Raw genomic sequence first — 21,307 nt, 5'->3', positions numbered from 1 at the left:
AGTGGTAGGGGCGAGATTGGGCCCAAGTATAAGTCTAAACAGAACCATAAGTTCTATATAGAACCATCTTGTACTGAAATGATTCTTTGTATGTTGAAACGGCTCTTCAGATTGATGGAGAATGTGTTGTATATGGTTTTATACAGAACCTTTTTGAAAATGGTTCCATACAGCACCATAAGGGTTCTGCTATTGTTACAGTGTCAAGCCTGTAACAACAGAACCCTTTTTGGTGCTATAGCCTACAGAACCGTTTGCATGCTTAAACTATTCTTGCATGGAAAAATGGTCCTTCAGATTGAAGGAATATGTGTTGTATATGATTCATGTTAAAAGGCTCAATATAGAGCCATATACATTAAATCCTCCATCAATCAAAAGAGCCATTGTGCCATGCAAAGAACTATTTAAGCATGAAAAGGTTCTAAATAGAACCTTCCCTTTTACTAATAACCCCTTGAAGAACCATCTTTTTTTTAAGATTGCATGGTTCTGAAGAGCCACTCAAAAGAACAGTGAATGGTTTCTTTCTGTAATGCAGCTATTTTAGCTCACCATGTAATTATTAAGCGATTTGTGAGTTGAAACAGGGCTGCTGGTACAGGTGCACCACCACAGTGGGCCCTCCAATCTCTACACAAACCAACGTCGACCCCAATGTTCTATGCGTTCTAAGCCCAAAGTGGCCACCCCCTCCCTCTCCTCCTGATCACTTATGGTGCTAATGTGGGACAGAGACACCCAGGACACCGAAAAAATGTGAAAACAGTCCGAAAACAAGCGGGTGTTTACCCAGAGGCTAGCATGTTAGCTAGCTTGCTTTGATCCAAATTCGCACCTCCAAAAAAAACACGCCAACACGACACTCCAGCTAGCAAAGCCACTAACAGGGTTGCTAATAAAGCGGAGAGCAAAATGATCTTGGGAAAAGCACTGATGGGGGGCTAAGCACATCTGCAAACGTCATTAAAGGGAAACGCGCAGGGGGGCAAAAGACAGAGGAGGAGAAGGAGGAGGAAAAAAAGAAAATAGAGGAGAAAGGGCTTTTAAGCAGGTATTTGCAGAGAGAGACAGAGCAGAAAGCCAAACAGAGAGAGTAGCATGGAGGGTCAGGGCATTCAGACAGGAGGAATGTGAGTTATTTAAAATAAAAATAAGAAGGCCAGAACTTGTTGCCATGCACAATTTGTGTTAGCTATTCGCTAGCCCTTCACTAGCAGTCAGTTTCTGATCACAGAAACACTCTTAGCTGGATATTTTTGGGTGGTATTTTTGTGGAAAAGTGCACTTCCTGAAGAAAATGCAGAGTGATTGTGAAGTAGTCGCTAGACGGTTGCTAGGGTGCTAGCTAATGTTACTAAGGTATTTTAGGTGTTATCATGTTTTATGCCATCCCAGTTGGGTGCTAGGTGGATGCAATGGTATCCAAAGTGGTTGCTAGTGTGTTGCTATGGTATCCCTGTTAGTTGCATGGGTGTTGCTAGGTCACTGCTAATGTTCCCCAAAAGTTTAATAAGTTGTTTTTAATGGACTTGCACAAAATTTGCCCCTCCCCCCATTCTTGGGAAAAAATCGTCATTTAACGATGACTGTATGGAAGCCACATGTCTGATCAAAAAGCTGTACACAAGCATAAGATTCCCACTCAGACCAGACATTCTGGACTCAGAATGGTGATCTCTCGCAAGAGGACAGTGGACCACTGTTGGTCCACCGGTGTTTTGCTCAGCATTTTCCAGGTAGCCTGTCAGTGGTTAAGCAGAGTATTAAACAAAATTCCACTTATCATCTCTCTTTTTCCACTCACAGTCCAATTTACTCACTTTTCCTTCCTTCCTTTCTTTAGTTATACTTTGTAAATTAGTTTAGTAAATAATTTCAATCCAGCACAGTGTCGGCAACAGCATTTTCTATAATATCAGTTTATTTTCTAAAATAAAAGTCTCTGTGCATTTAAAATCTGTTTGGGGAGATTAAAAAATAGTTACAACTTGCATGCAGGACAATAATCTGGGTGGTCCGAGGGTGGACCAGCAGTTGTAAACAGTCAGCAGGGTGCTGACCTTATCAAGCGGACTGATATGTGCTTGCTATCTCAAAAAACTGGGGGATGAGTTAGTGGTTAGAAATCTGGCAGGAAAATAATAATAATAAAAATAATAATAATAATAAGAAGAAGAAAAATATACAGTTGGATAACAATAGTGTTGCAATCACTAATTAGCATAATCTGCAAAACAAGAAGAATACACTTCCTGAAGAAAATGCAGTGACTGCACAGATTTAGCCCGCTAAGTTGTTGGTACATAGTTGCTGTGGTATCCCAGATGGTTTTAAGGGTGTTGCAATGCAGTTGCTATGGTATCGCAGGTGGTTGCTAGGTGGTTGCTATGATATCCTGCATGGTTAATAGGACGTTACCAATAAACTTCTATGATTGTAATATAAGCTGGGTGCACAAACTTTTGCACACCATTCATTCCTATGGGAAAAATATCATCATTTAAAGATGACTGTATCAAAACCACACGTCGAATCAAAAGGCTGTATATAAGCACACCATTCCTGATCGGACTGAACATTCCGGAGTTGAAATGGTGCCGATATCTCAAAAACGTAGTCACTTAGCAGACAAACAAGAAGGAGAATTGTATACCATCGGATAACAATAGTGTTTGCATTGCTTTGCATTGCGCAATCTCTAAAAACCCAGCAACATAAAGTGGACAGTATATGGGATTTTCTAATGAAGTGGACAGCGTGTACACAATTTATACACATTAGTGACACATTTGCACATATTAGCAACACACTGTGAGTGCGCTAGGCTAACCTATACAGCTCTATAGGATTTTCAAACAGGAGCTGTGTTCACATCACAAAAGAATTGATTCCTAAACGTCAAATATCTGTCAGTCAGTCCGTCCGAGCTGTTGGCGGTAAGACAGGTGTCAGTGTGTCCGTGTCTTTGTTTTTGTTGTGGGATTTAGCTTCCTGTGGTGTTGTGCTAGGCCTTGTGCTCGGCCCTGTGACGGAGAATGTGGCGCAAAGGTCAGGACAACGTCCCGACTGCACATCAGCTCATTACAGGACACCAGAGGGGTCCTGTCAGGGAAAAGAAAAACGACATCCTATCAGACACCGAATGACATGGTGACCGTCACAGTGGACGCTGCAAGTCTGTCCATCTCTCTCTCTCTCTCTCTCTCACCTTTTTTCAGGGTGACATTACAGTCAACCTCACTTAAACCTTGGAGACTTTGCAGACCACACAGAAAGTGGAACATCAATTCAGACAAAACTGACACTCAGAGTAAACTAGCTTTTTATTACCATGGATTGAAAAGATAAGGAAAAAATTTCATATTGTGAATTTATTCTATCATGTAACACATAATAAAAACACATGAATTAAGGTGATGTGGTGATATGAATGCCAATTCATATCATTGAGTTGGTGCCATATTTATTTCTTTTTTTATTTCTCCTTTTTTAAAAAATATTTGTATGTTTTTAAAGGATTTTTTTTGGGGGGGGGGTATGTTGAGAAGTTTTTGGTAGCGATGCATTCTATGCATGAACGCAGCTTAGCCTGCATACAAAGTTATTATTTATAGTAGTAATAATAGCATATATGTGTAAATATGTATGTATGAATGTATGCATTACTATTTTTATATGTATTCTTATTAATAAATTAAGCACTTTTGGATCCCCTGAAAGCACAAAACAAAAACAAAATCAATAAATGCAACATCCAATAAAATATAAATTTAATGCGGTGCTCATTTGCATAGTATGCGAATAACTGAGACTGAGACTGCAACAGTGATTCATAAACTGTACACAGTGCAGCTCTGTTGTATAATAACTTCTAGAAATGAGTCAATATACTTTTATATCTAAACTGCATTAATGTCATTGTTGTTACTAAGGTGACACCCTGTGTTTTAATGTTTTAAAGCTCAGGAAGATGGACAGAGAAGTGTGAGTGCCCTCTCTTTCACCCCAGACATGACGAGAACTGACAAGCCATCAGTGAACAGACTGAGTTATTTTCAATTTAGAATAAAGGTCAGATTTTTTAGCATGACCTTTAAACCCGGAGCTCAGGCATGACCCGGAGTGTGCGGGGCGAATGCAGGCAGGACGAGCCGGAACAGCAACTCCCCAAAATACCTTGAACAGCTGAATAATTCATAGTAGTGAGTAAATAATTCATAGCAGTTACTGAATAATTTATAGCAGCGACTAAATAGTTCATAGCAGTTACTGAATATATCATAGTAGTTATGGAATAATTCATAACAGTTACTGAATAATTCATAGTAGCTACTAAATAATTAATAGCAGATGCTGAATAATTTACAGTTGTTACTGAATCACTTACAGCAGCTCCTGAATCATTTCTATCAGTTACTGAATATTTTATAGTATGTACTAAATAATTCATGGTAGGTCCTGTGTGGGTCATGGTAGTGCCCAAATAAATTATAGTACTTAATGAAAAATTTCTAGTAGTTACTGAATAATTCATCCTATTTATTGAATCATTTATCGTAGTTGCTGAATAATTCAAAATAGTGCCCAAATAATCTATAGTAGTTACTGAATAATTCATCCTAGTTATTTAATAATTCATAGCAGTTGCAGGATAGTTCATAGTAGTTACTGAATAATTTATACATAATTTAATAACTTGCTTAATAGTCATTACAGATTGTGTACAAAGTACATTAATAACTCATTTCTTGAGCTAAATAAGTCTGGAGTATAAGGGGTTAAACAATGGTTGAACAATATAGTTTCTCGTTTGACCTCAGCCAGCCGGGACACACTTGTCCCCGATTCTCCACTTTCTCACTCTGACATGCTCTTCAGGCCCGAGTCAGGTCCAGTCTTGTCAGATCCTGTATCGGCTTTCAGATGCTGGGGCCGCAGGGCAGTGGGTGGGGGGGCAGAGACATTACAGACCAGGCTACAGGACAGTTAAACGACAAAAAGGAACCAGGCTCATGTTACGGACATTACCCTGACGTGACCATCACGACCAGTAGACCCCCTGGATGCTAACATTGCTACCATGACTAGCATGATTACGGCTTTGTGATGTATCATGATATGCATGCAATAAACTGTAACATCTAGTATAAGTGTTTGTTAATGTGTTTTATTCTGTAAAATAAAGGCTTAATTAAAAATCTAATGTGTAAAACCCCCTAACTCCATATGCAGCTACGTTTAGTGTATGAAGTTTGCTTCTGTAGTTTTTCATTGGAGCTATGAGGCTAGCGTAGCACACATGTATCGGAAGCTTATAATCCACCAATTAGCTTTATGCTAACAATACTTAAATCAAGCCAAGCCAAGTCATCTTTATTTATATAGCACATTTAAAAGACAAGTGTCGGCCAAAGTGCTTCACAATCAAATCAACTAAAAATGGTTCTACATAGCTCCAAAAAGGGTTCTGTTGTTACAAGCCTGTTGTCGTAACAACAGCAGAACCCTTTATTCATTTTCAAAACGGTTTCTACATAGAACCATATAAATAACACATTCTCCATCAATCTGAAGAACCATTTCACCATGCAAAGAATCATTTAAGCACGCCAATGGTTCTACATAGAACTCGTAGCACAGCGTACACAGGCCTGAGATTGAGAATGTTCATGCTAACTTTCAGACACTGTAATTCGTTGCACTATGCTGTCGTAAGCACTATAGCATATGCTACCTGCTTTCTTTTAGCAGGTAGACTGTTGTGGGATTAACATCCAAGAGATTTTTCCACACATAAAAACTCATAAGAGCTCTGCTCACATCTGGCCTGCGACAGCAACGCTAACCACGTTAACTAGCTTCTCCACACGCTAGCTTAACCAATTAGCATCAGGATCTCTGTCTGTGCCACTAAGATCTTCCCAAATGTTTGATTTTACAAAGTTCAGGTCTATCTGTCATATGGACGACATATGGAGGAGGCATTTGCCTGCATTAGATGCACTTAACGCTGCCCACTTGAGCACGTAGCTAGCGGAACATCCACAATGCAGATCTGCTGAAAGATAGCAGGCCGAAATACATAAGGGACTATGTCACGACGCCAGTGGTACTCAGGCTTCTGCCGTCTGCTTAAGGTCATATTTGTAAAAAGATATAATAATGAAATTAAATGGTTCATGTTTTTTATGTTGTAGTGTGACTAATCTGTGTAATTTTTACTTCGACTCACAAACTCATATTTACGCACTTGCCCACAATTTAAGTTACCACACTGATTGAAAGCTGCTAAACTTCAGTTGCAGTTCTTCTTACTGCTATCTTGCGAAACTAGGGTTAGCAACTAGCAACGTTAGCCACCTGAGAGGAACCCTGCATTTTTAAAACAAACACGGACAGGTTGACAAGGCTTGTTGTGACATGTTATTACATTATAGCAGAGATGAGGAATCACATGTTGACCATTTCGCAACTCGACTCAGACTCTGGATTAAAGACTTGAGAAATTTTAGCCTGAGAAAACCTTGATGCAGCAAATTACTTTTAGTTTCTGGCCACACGTTCTCTGCCAGTTTCAGGTTTGCTATAGTTTTCAGATATCAAGCCTTTTTATTGGTTAGAATGATACTATATAATAGAATTATATATTGGTTAGAAAAACCTTCAGTCTGACAGACATAACCACATGTGCTAAGCGCTTTGTGTGGCATTGAAAGGATTTTATAAAATACCCTACAGTTTGACTGTAGTTTGTTAGTGGATAGTATGTAACAAGAGATTCAAGACTCGACTCAGACTCGCACCAAAGCCCTGAGGCTTGATGTGGACTCAGACCTCTTGAGACTTGAGACTTGCACCTCAGACACTCAAGACTTGTGACCTGACTAGGACTCACTTCTGAGACTAGAGGCTTAAATCAGACTCACACCTTAAATACTTGAGACTTGAGACTTGACTTGGACTTTCACTTTAGAGACTGGACTTGTACTCACATCTCAAAGATTCAAGACTTGATTGAGACTTGCATCTCAGAGACTCAAGACTTGACTTGGACTCGCACTTTGGACTTGAGACTTGACTCAGACTCACACCTCAGAGAATCAAGACTTGACTCAGACTTGCACCTCAAAGACTCAAGACTCAATGTGGACTTGCACTTCAAAGACTTAAGACTTGTGACTGTAGACACTTGTGACTTGACTTGGACTCACCTCAAAGACTAGAGACTTGACTCAGAGCTTCAATACTTGACACTGGAATACGTGAGACTTGACTCAGACACTTCAGAGTCGAGACTTAAGACACTTACATCAGACTAGAGAGTTGAGTCAGACTCGCATCTTAAATGCTCAAGACACGAGTTGGTCTCACACCCCAGAGACTTGAGACTTGACTCAGACGCTTACGTGAGACTCGATTTAGACTCGTGTTTCAGAGACTCGACTCAGACTCACACCTCAGAGACTCAAGACCTGACTTAGACACCTACGTCGGTCTTGAGAATGGACTCGGGCGTATCCCTCAGAGACTCGAGACTTGACTCGGACACCTACGTGGGACTCAAGACTGAACTTGGACTTGAACCTCAGCGACCCCAGACTTGTGACCTCAGACACTTGTAACTCGTCCCAGACTCACCTCGAAGACTAAAGACTTGGCTCAGACTTGCACCTTAAAGACTCGACTCAGACTCGTGTTTCAGAGACCCGACTCGGACTCACACCTCAGAGACTCAAGACTCAAATCAGACGCTTACATTGCTTTGAGACTGGGCTTGGGCTTACACCTCAGAGACTCAAGACGTGACTCAAACTCGAATAAAGTGGACATCTCTGCATTATATCTATGAGCGAGGCAACATGTAGTGCTGAAAGTAAGTTAGTTTGTCAGGGTACCAACTGTCTTTTGCCAGTCAGAGAAAAAGAAGATCAGCCCCCCGTCTTCCTGCTGTTACGCAAAGTCAGCCAGTGCTTTTTTCCCCACCATTCCTGCAGGTGTGGCAGCAACTCCGAGTGCAAGTGACTTTAGAAAGACATAAAGAGAGAGACAAAACAGTGTGTCTGCTAATAACAATGTGTCTGGCAGCGCGTTTGTGTTTGGCCACTGCATTGCGTCTGTGTTTTTATTTTCCCTGACGTGGATTTGAACCAAAGCCCACACTTCCAATCTACCATCTGCATGTTAACCTGGGGCCCAGCGTCTGTACCTCTACCTAACACACACAGAGGGACAATCAGGCAAGTCCAACATCAACAAGCAACAACCAAACCCTCACTTAAGGCCTATGTGCATTTCACTCTCACTCACTCTCTCTCTCTCTTTTATTGTGGTGCAGGAGGGTGTGAAAGCCAGGGCACAAGGTCCAGTTTAAGGGATTTGCATTAATGCAACAAGCTACAACAACATCAGCAACAACATCGGCAGAGACGACGGCTCTGGACGGGCCAGGCCAAGCCTACAGACCTTTATTGCATCGTCCTGGCTGCTCATCCCCACGGCAACCATTCCGCCCAGTCACGTGACCTGCCGCTGGTCGACAATGACTTTGGCTGCTGGTGTCGAGACAAACAGCTACAAAACATCAGAAGTCAGCAAACTCTGGACTTTTAAATGTTTGTCTCTGAATTAGCAGCACCCTCTGGTGTCCATTATGAGGAACTGCACTTGGGACAGCTGTTGGCGCTCATTGATCTCAAATCAGCTTCTCTTATTCAGATCTTATGTGTCAAAACTGGATGAATTCCATCTCCATCTTGCCACAGCATGCATTCCCAAAACATGATCATGCTGGAACCCACCAAAAAACTCTGCCCTTCCCCCAACATAGTAATGAATTACTATTTATAAAGTCCTTACCTCAAAAATAGACAGCCGAGATAGACAGCTGGAACTAAAGGCAAATGCTGCTAACAAATAATAGAAGCTTATACCCCACCAATTAGCACCATGCTAACTGTATCACAAAATCATCACAGTATTTTTAGGCGATCTCTAGTAGACTTGATTGTGTCATACAGTGTCAGAAATGACATAATGTTATATCATAATGTTATAAATATGGAAAAAGGTTTGTCTCATAGCTCAGAAGAGTAGAAACCATCAAGCCTGAATTTTGTCCACACTTTTGTCCATGTTTATAGATAACAGTGTCAGAAACCACTAACAGAGTCTATTAGAGATTACTGAACAACACAAGGTTTAAGGCGATTTAAGTAGGCTAATTGCTGTACATAAGCTTCCATTACTTGTTAGCTACATTAGCCTCGTAGCTCCAGTGTAAAACCAAAGAAATAAACTTCAGACACTAAACATGTCTTGGCTGATCAACTGCATTTGAGGTAAGGGGGGGGTGTGAATTTGAGCTTTCACCAAACTATTCCTTTAGCTGTCATGTTTTAAAAATAAACGTAGAGCAGAGTGGAGAAAATTGCTCATCATCGAGTCAGTCAAATTAAAGAGGCGTGGACGTTTGAGGTGCTTTGAAGTTCCAACTTATTTTACAGGCCATTTCCCACAGCAAGCACTCCTGACACAGAGTGATTGACAGGTGGAGGGCGGGGCCACTCAGACAGTGAAGTGTATGCTCTTACTTTGATCTGTGAGTGTGAGATTGTGTGTGTGTGTGTGATAGTGTGTGTGAGTGTGTGTGTGGGTGTGTGTGATAGTGTGTGTGAGTGTGTGTGTGGGTGTCATAGGAGAGTTAAAGGTTGAGAGTGCTTTCTAAAAGCTGTTAAATATTCCTGCGAGCCTCACAGTTTGGAGACAAGAAACACACACACACACACACACACACACACACACACACACACAGTTGGTATCTTTTATAAAAGATTTTTTTAAAATAAAATAATAACATAAATTACATTTAACTTTTAGACCCCTACTGTTTTAAAAATGTATAATAATAAAATAAGTAATTTTCCACACATTATCAAATGATATATTACATTTTATAACATGATATCTTTGCAGTCCAAAAAAAGCATGTATCCCTATTTGCTTTTATTTTTTATTTTTTTACATCATTTGAGCACCTGCCTTTTAAATTATGTGAACTGAAATGCCCAAAAATTGTATTATTTTTTTATTACTCTATTTTTATTTCTATTTATTCTAATAAACTATGGTGACTTTACAAGCTAAAAAATACATATTGTCAAAATAAAGTTATTAATAATATGCTTAAGAAGTGTTATGAACTAACATATAATATTTTAGGTGAAATTATCTGATTATAAGGCCTTCTGGATATTAATTTCATTAGACCTTCATTTGGATATTAATTTTATTAGGACTTCATGAATATCCAGAGTAAAGTAAATAAAATTGATATCTGGAATGAAGTTAAAATATCTGGAATGAAGTTAAAATGTAAAATTACATCCAGAATTTGATTCTAATAAAATTAATGTTCATATGTACTTTACTATAACTTTGTTACAGATGTTTTATTATTACTTCATTCTGAATATTTTAGTTTAACTTTTCTTTTAGCATTTTAACTATTTTGGATATAAAAATTATTACAACTTTATCGTGAATATTAATTTTATTAGTCAATTGATTTCTGGATGTAATTTTAGTTTTTACCTTCATTCTGGATATTAATTTCATCACAACTTCATTCTTGATAATAATTTTTTTAGAACTCCATTCTGGATACTAATTCCATTACAAATTCATTCTAGATATTAATTTTATTAGATCTTCATTCTGAATATGAATTTCATTACAACTTCATTCTCAATATTAATGTTATTAGAACTTCTTTTATGGATATTCATTTTATTAGAACATCTTTCTGGATATTAATCTTTCAGAAATTCTTTTATGGATATGAATTTTATTAGAACTTCATTGTGGATATTCATTTTACTAGAACTTAATTCTGGATATTTACTTCATTAGAACTTTGTTGTGAATATTAATTTTATTACAACTTCATTCTGGGTATTAATTTTATTAGAACTTGATTCTCAGTAATATACAGTCACTTCCTCACCTACAGCTGCTCATCATTCTGGACACAAACTAATTTTTACAGCTTTCCGCTGCTTATTTGAATCAGATCTGTACGATATACTGATTGTTTGTAGTTATCATGATGTTGGCCTTTGCAATACTGATATCACAGAAAGTTGTAATATGCAAACAAATGTTGTCTATTTTTTATTGTGAGCATCCTGACCAATCACAGTTCCAGATGAGGTTCTGTGGTTGTTTTGACGAATCACTGAGTTCATGTAATTCAACAAAAGCTTTTTAAAAATTATTTTGGTTAAAATAATGCAGGCTGATTTTTAACCATCCACCAGTGCTGTTTTATGTATTGCAAGGCAATTTACAGTCGTCATATGTAGCAGTATCGTTGCTATGGTAGTGTTTTGTCTGACTGAAACCGGTGAGGTTGCACAGGATTAGTTCATTAGGAACAATTTACATTTACATATACATTTATCTGATTTCAAGCTTTACAATGGCAATTCCAAACGTCTGCAGGGTAGTTTAATACTTCAAAGCCAGCAGGACGGAGTTATGCCCCTTTACACAAATCCATAAAGCCGCATAAACAGCCTGCTCATTGTGAAGAAGAGTTACTGTCAGAAATAAGCAGCGGCCCTGAGGTAATTACACACACTCGGGTTTCAAGGTGCGGCAGCTAAAAAGGAGACAGACCGCCACTTACTGTCAGAGCATGTTCCTCACCTACTTATAACACGAAACCCTGTTGTAAGTTGTGACCTTACGTGTGAAAGCAAAGACATACAGAACCGGTCAAAGCTTCCATACGTCTGAATGTTTATAATCTTAGACATACAGTGCTGCGCAAAAGTCTGAGGCCCCCCATTCATTTCACTTCCAGTCAAAAGGCCTTTAGGTTAAAGTCATGCATTTTTTTTAGAAGATGTAAAGGTAGGATGTAAAAGTGTGAACGCCCTCTGGTCAAACTGCATGTTTTATTATATTAATAATTTAATATGGCAGTTTCTGCAAAGTTTAGCACACAATTGCTATTTATTCCAACATATTGGAAAAAAAGTAAAACAAATTATTAAATGTGCCTAAACACAGCACAGGCCACAATTTATACTTTATTTTCAACTTTCCACTATAACAAATTAACAGTAAATAAACAGAAGTTGTGCATTTAAATGTGCAGAAGTTTCATCGGTAGAGGATGTTTTCAAAAGATAAAATGAAAATGAGTAAAAAAACAAAACAAAAAACAAACAAAAAAACAGGAGTTTCCACAACTGGAGTTCAAAAACTGATTAAAATCTAAAAGCTAAATGGGGCTCCTAACAACCACCTGGAAGAGCTGGTAGACACCAAAACTGTCCCCATCAGATACAGAACAGCACTGAAAGCTTTCATCTTTGAGAGAGAGGATGTATTTTGGATATTACTTTATTAGAACTTCATTCTGGATGTTAATTTCATTAGAACATCTTTCTGGATATTCATTTCATTAGAACTTCATTCGGGTTATTAATTTTATTAGAACTTCATTCTGAATATGAATTTTATTAGAACTTCTTTCTGGATATAAATTTTATTATAACTTCATTCTGGATATTATTGCACAAAAAACAGGGGTTTCCAAAACTGGAGTTCAAAAACTGATTAAAAGCTACAGAGAAAATGGACCACCTGGAAAACCTGGTAGACACCAAAACTGCCCCCATCAGATAAACAGCACAGAAAGCTTTCATATTTGAGAGAGCGGAGAAACAATGTACAGGCTATCTTTGGTCACCTGAACATGCATATATATGTATGTATACACACACACACACATACAACACCATGCCCAATGCAAAGCGTGGGCTAGAAGGGTGAGCCGACCAATCGGATTTAGTAAAGTAAGCTTGAATTCAAATCACTACTTCAGTGCACCACAGTTCAAATACCTCTTCAGGCTCTACAAATTCCATCAAACACTGAACTGCACTGTCCTCTAGTGTTTGGAAGTTGTAACTGCAGGTCATCTCTGCTCACTGAGCAATAATGCAGTGGGCACACTCACTGCATTACACCACTCACACCACTTTATCAGAAACCCCTCTCTTGTAGCTCTATCTTCCTGGTGTACAGATACTGTAGCTCATCTGTTTATGCAAATTTTGTGTCCTTCAAGTCCTTAATCAATAGATTTCTGACCACAGAGCCACTCTTGTCTGGATATTACTGCGTACTGGACCACTCTCATTACTTCTTACACTAAATAATGTAATTTATTCTTATACAAAAATCACCTTCAAATTGCTACATGGCTCTGGATACACAAATAAATGCCACCAAAGAAGCTTTGGTCATCCTGAAATATCTAAAGCAGCAGGCCACACGGCTTGGCAAACATATGTAGAATCAAGAATCAAATCTAGAATCAATGTAGAATGAGGGGTAAGGTAGGCCTTTAGGCTATTCAGCATGTATTAAGATAAACAGCACTTAAAGCTTTCATCTTTGAGAGAGAGAAGAGAATCAAGCTGCTTCAGATCTGAGAACATCCACAGGTGGTTCTGTCCATCCTTCCACTGTGAGAAGACAACTCAGAGCTGTGGGTCTGAAAGGATGTGTAGCTGTCAAGAAGCCTCACTAAGAAAAGGAGACAAAGAAGCTGCTGATGTTCTCAGAATCAATGTAGAATGAAGGGTATGTAAGGCTATTTAGCATGGTGGCACATCGAACAATGTTGACGTTATCAGTATGGCTGTCACCATCACAGAGAATAGAAATCGGGCCAGCGATCTGGCCGCTGGGTAGAGGGGTCAGCAGCGGCAGCAAAGACCAGATCTCCAAAAGATACGCTGGGCAGCTATCTGATGAAGGCAGAAGGGGCTAACGGAATAACGACAAAGCAGATGAGATATACTTCTGTTCAACAGGGATCGGTTTCATTTTGGTTGCAGATACATGTAGATGTAGAAGCTTCTAAAATAACTGAGAAAGCAGTAGAACATCAAGACTTACCTCATAAAATCTGGCTTCGAAAAAAAATAGCGCACAGTAAACACCATGACGTTTTCTCATATAGGTCTACTCCTTTAAGCCTAAAGTAGTGGTATTACTGGAAACAGCATGAAGGTAAAGTGGACTTGCCTGGGCTAGCCTGAGTGAGTAGTAATTCAGCATTAAGAATCTTGTTACCTGATACTGAAGGATTTAATGTTCTGTATTTTCTAGTCCTGGAGTGCAAAAGAAGGATGGCTAAGGCCCTGAGAACTCGCTTTAAACCCTGGAAATGTACAACTCCTATTAGCAGTGTTAACACAAACTTGTACATGCAATCACAGTATTGCTTAAAAAAATAATGAGCATTTTAATTTTCGTTACAAATTCCCTACAACATCCCTTATACCTCTCATTAGCTGCGGTTAAGACCCGTACGTCCTTGTTTCTACACTCACTGTCCATTTTATCAGCTCCACTTACTATATAGGTGCACTTTGTAGTTCTATAATTACAGACTGTAGTCCATCTGTTTCTCTGCATACTTTGTTAGCCTGTTCTTCAGTGGTCAGGACCCCCATGGACCCTCACAGAGCAGGTTCTATTTGGGTGGTGCATCATTCTCAGCACTGCAGTAACACTGATGTGGTGGTGGTGTGTTAGTGTGTGTTGCGCTGGTATGAGTGGATCAGACACAGCAGTGCTGCTGGAGTTTTTAAACACCTCAGTGTCACTGCTGGACTGAGAATAGTCCACCAACCAAAACTATGCAGCCAACAGCGTCCTGTGGGCAGCGTCCTGTGGCCAGCGTCCTGTGGCCAGCATCCTGTGGCCAGCATCCTGTGGCCACTGATGAAGGACTAGAGGATGACCAACACAAACTGTGCAGCAGCAGATGAGCTATCATCTCTGACTTTACATCTACAATGTGGACTGACAAGGTAGGAGTGTCTAATAGAGTGGACAGTGAGTGGACACAGTGTTTAAAAACTCCAGCAGCACTGCTGTGTCTGATCCACTCAGACCAGCACAACACACACTAACACACCACCACCACATCAGTGTTACTGCAGTGCTGAGAATGATCCACCACCCAAGTAGTACCTGCTCTGTGAGGGTCCATGGGGGTCCTGACCACTGAAGAATAGGGTAAAAGGGGGCTAACAAAGTATGCAGAGAAACAGATGGACTACAGTCTGTAATTGTAGAACTACAAAGTGCACCTATATAGTAAGTGGAGCTGATAAAATGGACAATGAGCGTAGAAACAAGGAGGTGGTCATAATGTTATGCCTGATTGGTGTACAACCCCACTGGAGATGTGGATAAAAAGCAAGTTTGGTGTCTGAAGTTTGCTTCTTTAGTTCTAAACTGAAGCTAGGAGGCTAAAGTAGCTAACAAGCAATGCAAGTCTGCATTGGGGAAACTGCATGACTAAATCATCATACATTTTACCTCAAAAACCTCAAATAGATTTGTTTATGTGCTTTCTAACACTGTATGACAGACTGCTAGCTATATAAATGGACAAAAAAAAACACTGTAGAGCTAAAAACAGTATCAGCAGCATACGATCTGAGCCAATTGTTTAGGCCTGTAGTTAGCACCATGCTAACTGGACTGCAGTATAAGGTTCCATTACTTGTTAGCTACATTAGCCTTGTAGCTCCAGTGCAAAACTAAAGAAACAAACTTCAGACACCAAACTTCTTGGCTGATCGACTTTAATTGGACTATTGTGGGAAACTGTGGAATATACAAAGTCAGGATAAGCCTCATAGGTTAAGCTCTCTGACTGCAGTTCTACCACCATCATAACTCCTGAACTTGCCTGTTCTTTGCCTCCTTATTTGACCTCGTTCACAACTCCCCTGTCAGACGGCCACCTGAGACATTGTTTGCATTGAGGTGGACCATCAGAGACGTTTGTTCGCAGGAAACCACCGTCTCGTTTCATAGAGCAGAGAGCCAGAGAGGCTTATGCGGGCAATGTTCTGGAAACATATTAAGCCTATCACACATAAAAAGATGGTTCTGCAAGGGTTTATTAGCAAAGAAACTGGTTGTATATAGAACCATAAACACTCAAAGAACCCTTTGCATGATTAAAGCGTTCTTTGCATAGTGAAATGGTTCTTCAGATTGGTGGACAATGTACTGTAAACGGTTCTATATAGAATCTTTTTAAAGAGTTCTATAAAGCTCTGTAAAGGGTTCTGCTATTGTTACAAGCTTGTATCGTAATAACAGAACCCTTTTTTCTTGCTATATAGAATCCTTTTTATAATTACAATATCCAAAAGAAACAGCATCAATGTTTATTAACTATTTTAAAATCAGTACACAGTGTGTAATAGACATGCTCACTGGACGAATTCTAAAGAGGACCTCAATTAACAGCTCTTTACAAACACTCAAGTTCCTGCTAAAGCCTGAGTTGACTGATAAATCAATATGAAGATCAGTTATTAATATGTGTTACTGAGCTCTGCTAAAGCCTGAGTAGACTAATAAATCAATGTGATCAGTTATTAATATGTGTTACTGAGCTCTGCTAAAGCCTGAGTAGACTGATAAATCAATGTGATGATCGGTTATTAATCTCAGTGTTACTAAGCTCTGCTAAAGCCTGAGTAGACTAATAAATCAATGTGATCAGTTATTAATATGTGTTACTGAGCTCTGCTAAAGCCTGAGTAGACTAATAAATCAATGTGATGATCAGTTATTAATCTGTGTTACTGAGCTCTGCTAAAGCCTGAGTAGACTAATAAATCAATGTGATGATCAGTTATTAATCTGTGTTACTGAGCTCTGTTAAAGCCTGAGTAGACTGATAAATCAATGTGATGATCGGTTATTAATCTGTGTTACTGAGCTCTGTTAAAGCCTGAGTAGACTGATAAATCAATGTGATCAGTTATTAATCTCAGTGTTACTGCGCTCTGCTAAAGCCTGAGTAGACTCATCACACTGTTCTTGCTACTTTTTTCTTTTCTTTAGAGAAAAAAATAAATAGTGACATATTTTCACAAATTATTGTAATGTTTTTTTTTCGCCTACCCCTATTCAGCGTACCCCACCGCAACCCAGAAGGATAAGCGGTTTAGATGATGATATTCAGCATAGTATAAATTGTTCAGCTAAGCCCATTTTTGCTGTGTGGTCTTATTTAAAAAACTCTGATTACTCAATTAATCACAATAGTTGTTAGATTACTTGATAACTAATACATGCCCAGACTGAAAAAAAAAACATCCCTATCTGGCCACTTTACTTTAAGTTTATTGTCCTTTATCTCTCTCGGTAAGTGCTGGGGGGTTCGGAGGTGCAACACAATCCACTGCTCCTTTGTGTGTCTGTTTGTAATGAGCCTGTAATGACCTCATACAAAATGCAGCACAGGGATCAGCTGTCTGTCTTTCTCTCTCTCTCTCTCTCTCTCTCTCTCTCTCTCCCTCTCCATACTAAAGTTTCTATAGCACTCAACAACTACTGCAGTTCTATACCCCTACAGAGCGTTTACCCCACAGGGAAAACCTTCAGTCAACATCTCTAAAGCAGGAAAACCAACTACATAACAGATCCGAGGATAGCCATAGCATAACGTGACCTGATGCACTTAAAAGAAAGTTTGGTCAAGTATATATATATATATATATATATATATATAAATGGACCGTTTCCCCCATTACTCCAAATGTAGTCAATCAGCCAAAGAAGACAATGTGCTAAATGCAGGCCTAAATCATATACTCTCTTCAAACTGTGCGGAGCTGTTCAGCAATCTCTAAAAGATGTGATTATGTGGTTTCTAACACTATATGACACTGTTATCTATAAATAAAGAATAAAGTATATTAGCATAAATTCTATTTAGTCAATCATTAGCTAAAAACAGGAGTAGCAGCCATCTTGAAGCCTGAATTTTACCTGTACTTTTCTCCAACCAAACGTCTTGACTGACTACATCTGGCATGAGAGGAAAATTGTGTAAATTTACTGGAACTATTCTTTTAATAATCAAACTTTGTGATGTCAGTTACATATATGAAACATCTAAATATCCCATTTCTGTTCAGTATCACTTACTGCAACAAGTCCTACATTCACGTAGACCATTAACCCCTTACAATCCCAGATTTATTACATACTAAGGCTTATTATTCAGTAACTACAGGGACTTCAATCCAGCTATGGAGCTATTCTTATTCATGTCTAGGCTTCTCCTGCCTCCATGAGATGTTAACTCCAGAACTTAAGGAATGTATTGCCCTTTCATACGGAGTCTTTAAGCCTGGTATATGTACAGAAGCTCTGTTTTGATTGGCTGCCTCGTATTGTGCCTCAAATAAAAAGCAATCCGGGTTGAAACACTCTTTATTACGTCAGCGTTAATGGGTGGGGCCAACTGCTGATTGAATAGGCAGAGGTATGTAAATGAGATGCTTTGTGACATCACAAAAACTGTGAATTCAAAACAGTCTTAGTTTCCATATATGGATGGAATGGACGAGGGAGCGAATGCTACGTTTTGAAAGTTTAACAACGGACGTTTGCTACATTAAACTTTTCAAAAATAGTGAGGTAACTTTTCCATGTTTTCCATGATACGGGCCCTTTAAAAGTTGTGCAGAACTGCTCTGTGTAAAATAATAATCCAAAAACATACCTCAGAAGGGGAAAAAAGCAGGCGAACTTTTATAAAACAGGTAGTTCTGGTTCTAAAATCTGATTTACTGAGCCAAATTCAAAGCCAGGGTAAAATTATCTGTACAGGCATATGATCACACATATTAGCTGAATTCTGTATTAATGCACCAATTATTAAAACTATTTTGCTGTTCATTGACCAGTTTTTCCCCACACAATGCTACCACGCCGTGAGGGTGAAGGTTCGCACATGCTTCCCCTAAGACACTTGGAGTTCCACCACATCTTTTTAAACTACAGTTAATATATCATTGGACAACTCAACACGCTTGGAGGAGATCACTAACTACTAATTCAGTTACATCAGCTAAAAGACGTCCTCACTGGCTTGCACTGCGCTGAGTGATGGGGGGAAGAGGGAGGACCATCCTACTCAGCTAAAGACAGAGAGAACAGTTATGATCTCTTGGACTCCCAGATACACATGGCTGTGGCATCACACAGTGACCTACAGTCAATGGGGCCGATGCTTAAACAGATTCACTAAATTATTTACCGTAATGTTGCTTGAAAAGACAAACTGAACATATTTTAAAAATGTTTATCATTAAATTTCGTTGAACATATTAGCCCTGTTCATTAAAGCTGTGTACGAACGATCAATGAACTAATCAAATGAACTTTACCGACAGTTTTGTAATTCATCATTTTGATCTTTGGCGTATCTGTCCAATCAAGTTCAGGAGACACTGTATACTGACCCTTTTTGGCTCCCTATTGAAACATCTGTCCGGATTAGGCTGTGCTTCATGTAAATATGTAAATGAGGTGCTGGCGCTTGATTTCATGCACTGAAGCTGAATCATCATTTATGCTCAAATCTTGTTTCCTCGTCGTACGAAAGTTTCATGAATCAGATGCAGAGCAGCTCGTATGTCATTAAAGACGGGCAAATCTGAGCTCTTTTTGCATGACTTGCATGATTTAGTCACGTAAACAAAAACAAAAAAAAGCTATTATTTGTGATAACAACAAAAATTTTTCGTATCATTCTGCGTAAAGATGAAAGCATTTGTGATCAGTTAGGACACTTCTCAACTAATCAGACTGTGTCACCAGAACTGACTGTTGTAGACAGTCTTTCATGGTTTACAGCTTGTTTTAATAAAGGCTTGCAATGCCATAGCAGATACACACTTCAATGAAAGGAGGCTGCAATTTAGCTATTCTGATGAATATGAAATTTAAACAGTCGAGACACTTTTGCTATTACGGTAATGTAATATAGTAATATATTAACACAGAACAAAATGCTCTGTCTGAATGTGTTCTCAGTCTTTATTCTGTGTTAACATTACATTACAATCTGACTAAAATCACCTTCCCAACAATTGGCTTGCAGCAAACACAATGACAGACACAATGACAGACACTATTAGTACTGCAAAAAACATTCAATTTATTGGACTTACATGGAAGTAGAGTAAATATCACCGCCTTCAGCAAACACAATAATACAGTGTCCACCGTCCACTTAGAAACCCCTTCCTTGCTGTTGTACAGCTAAAGACTGTAGCTTATCTGTTGATCCACAGTTTGTGCCCTTCTATTGCTTCATCAGTGGCCAGTTTCACAGAGTCACTCTTGTCCTGTGGTCAGAAACTGACCATGGATGAATGAGGTAGAGGGGGGTATGACTAACTGTGTAGCAACAGATGGTCTGTAACTGTACACCTACATAGTGAAGTACAAGGCAGATTTTTTCTAATAAAGTGACCAGTGAGTGGAAGTTCAAGGTGGGTGTTTCTAATAAAGTGGCCAGTTAGTGGAAGTACAACGTAGGTGTTTCTAATAAAGTGGCCAGTTAGTGGAAGCACAGTGTAGGTGTTTCAAATAAAGTGGCCAGTTAGCGGAAGCATAAGGTGGGTGTTTTAAATAAAGTGGCCAGTTAGTGGAAGTACAAAGTAGGTGTTTTTAATAAAGTGGCCAGTGAGTGGGGTTGGTATTTCCACACAGGCTGGTGGTACAGTGATATCAAATGGTGCAGTAATATTAAAACAGGTTTCCTCTGTTTATAAACTCCTTAAAACTAGTAAACAGAATCCCAAGTGACGAAAGATGCCAATGTTTACCCTTTAAACGTTCAGATTTTTCTGCGTTCAAACGCAAAAGTTTCACCGCACAAGAAACTACGATTGCATGACATGCGCGGCCAGGATTGAGTAGAAGTTCTTTGAAACAAACTGTTCCAAACAAAATAGCAGCTAAAAAGAGTCAGGAAAGAAAGCAACACAGCAAACACGTGAATGAATCCAGCATGTATAGTGACTGACTGACTTACCCCAGTCTGTGAACAATCTGTAGACGAGTCTGTCGAAATCTCGAAGGGTTACAGTCTGGAACAGATGACGCTCATTACGGCTCATATGAAGCCAACCAGCTTGTATTTGTTGCTGTTCGTCTACTCGGAAAAAGCAGACATATCACTGCAGGATCAGGATTTCTCCGCTGCCTGGCAACCCGCTCTCTTCACAACAACACTGTCTCAGTTCGGCAGCCTGTAGTCCAAAATTTACGGTAAAGTTTGAACCAACTGTAACCGGGTCCCTCTACTGATTCCGTGGCAGTCTGTTTTTTCTTTATTTACCGGAGAGTCTCATGTATTCGAGCCTGAAGTTGGCTTCCTACTCGCCAGCTT

At 39.2% G+C, this 21,307-nt stretch overlaps 1 protein-coding gene across 2 annotated transcripts in view; it reads right to left on the bottom strand.

Moving 5' to 3' along the window:
* LOC118823411 (WD repeat containing planar cell polarity effector) overlaps window positions 1-21,172 on the bottom strand; it is a 115,348-nt gene extending 94,176 nt beyond the window's left edge. For both annotated transcript variants that reach the window (XR_005008527.1, XM_036592993.1), the window contains exon 1: window positions 20,951-21,172. The gene's annotated coding sequence lies outside the window, so the exon portion shown is untranslated. The remainder of the gene's footprint in view (window positions 1-20,950) is intronic.
* Window positions 21,173-21,307: the final 135 nt, after the last annotated feature.

Source organism: Colossoma macropomum, unplaced genomic scaffold (assembly GCF_904425465.1).
Source record: "Colossoma macropomum unplaced genomic scaffold, Colossoma_macropomum, whole genome shotgun sequence".
Taxonomy (NCBI): domain Eukaryota; kingdom Metazoa; phylum Chordata; class Actinopteri; order Characiformes; family Serrasalmidae; genus Colossoma; species Colossoma macropomum.
The sequence above is the reverse complement of the archived record's forward strand: the minus strand, read 5'-3'. Positions and strand labels throughout refer to the sequence as shown.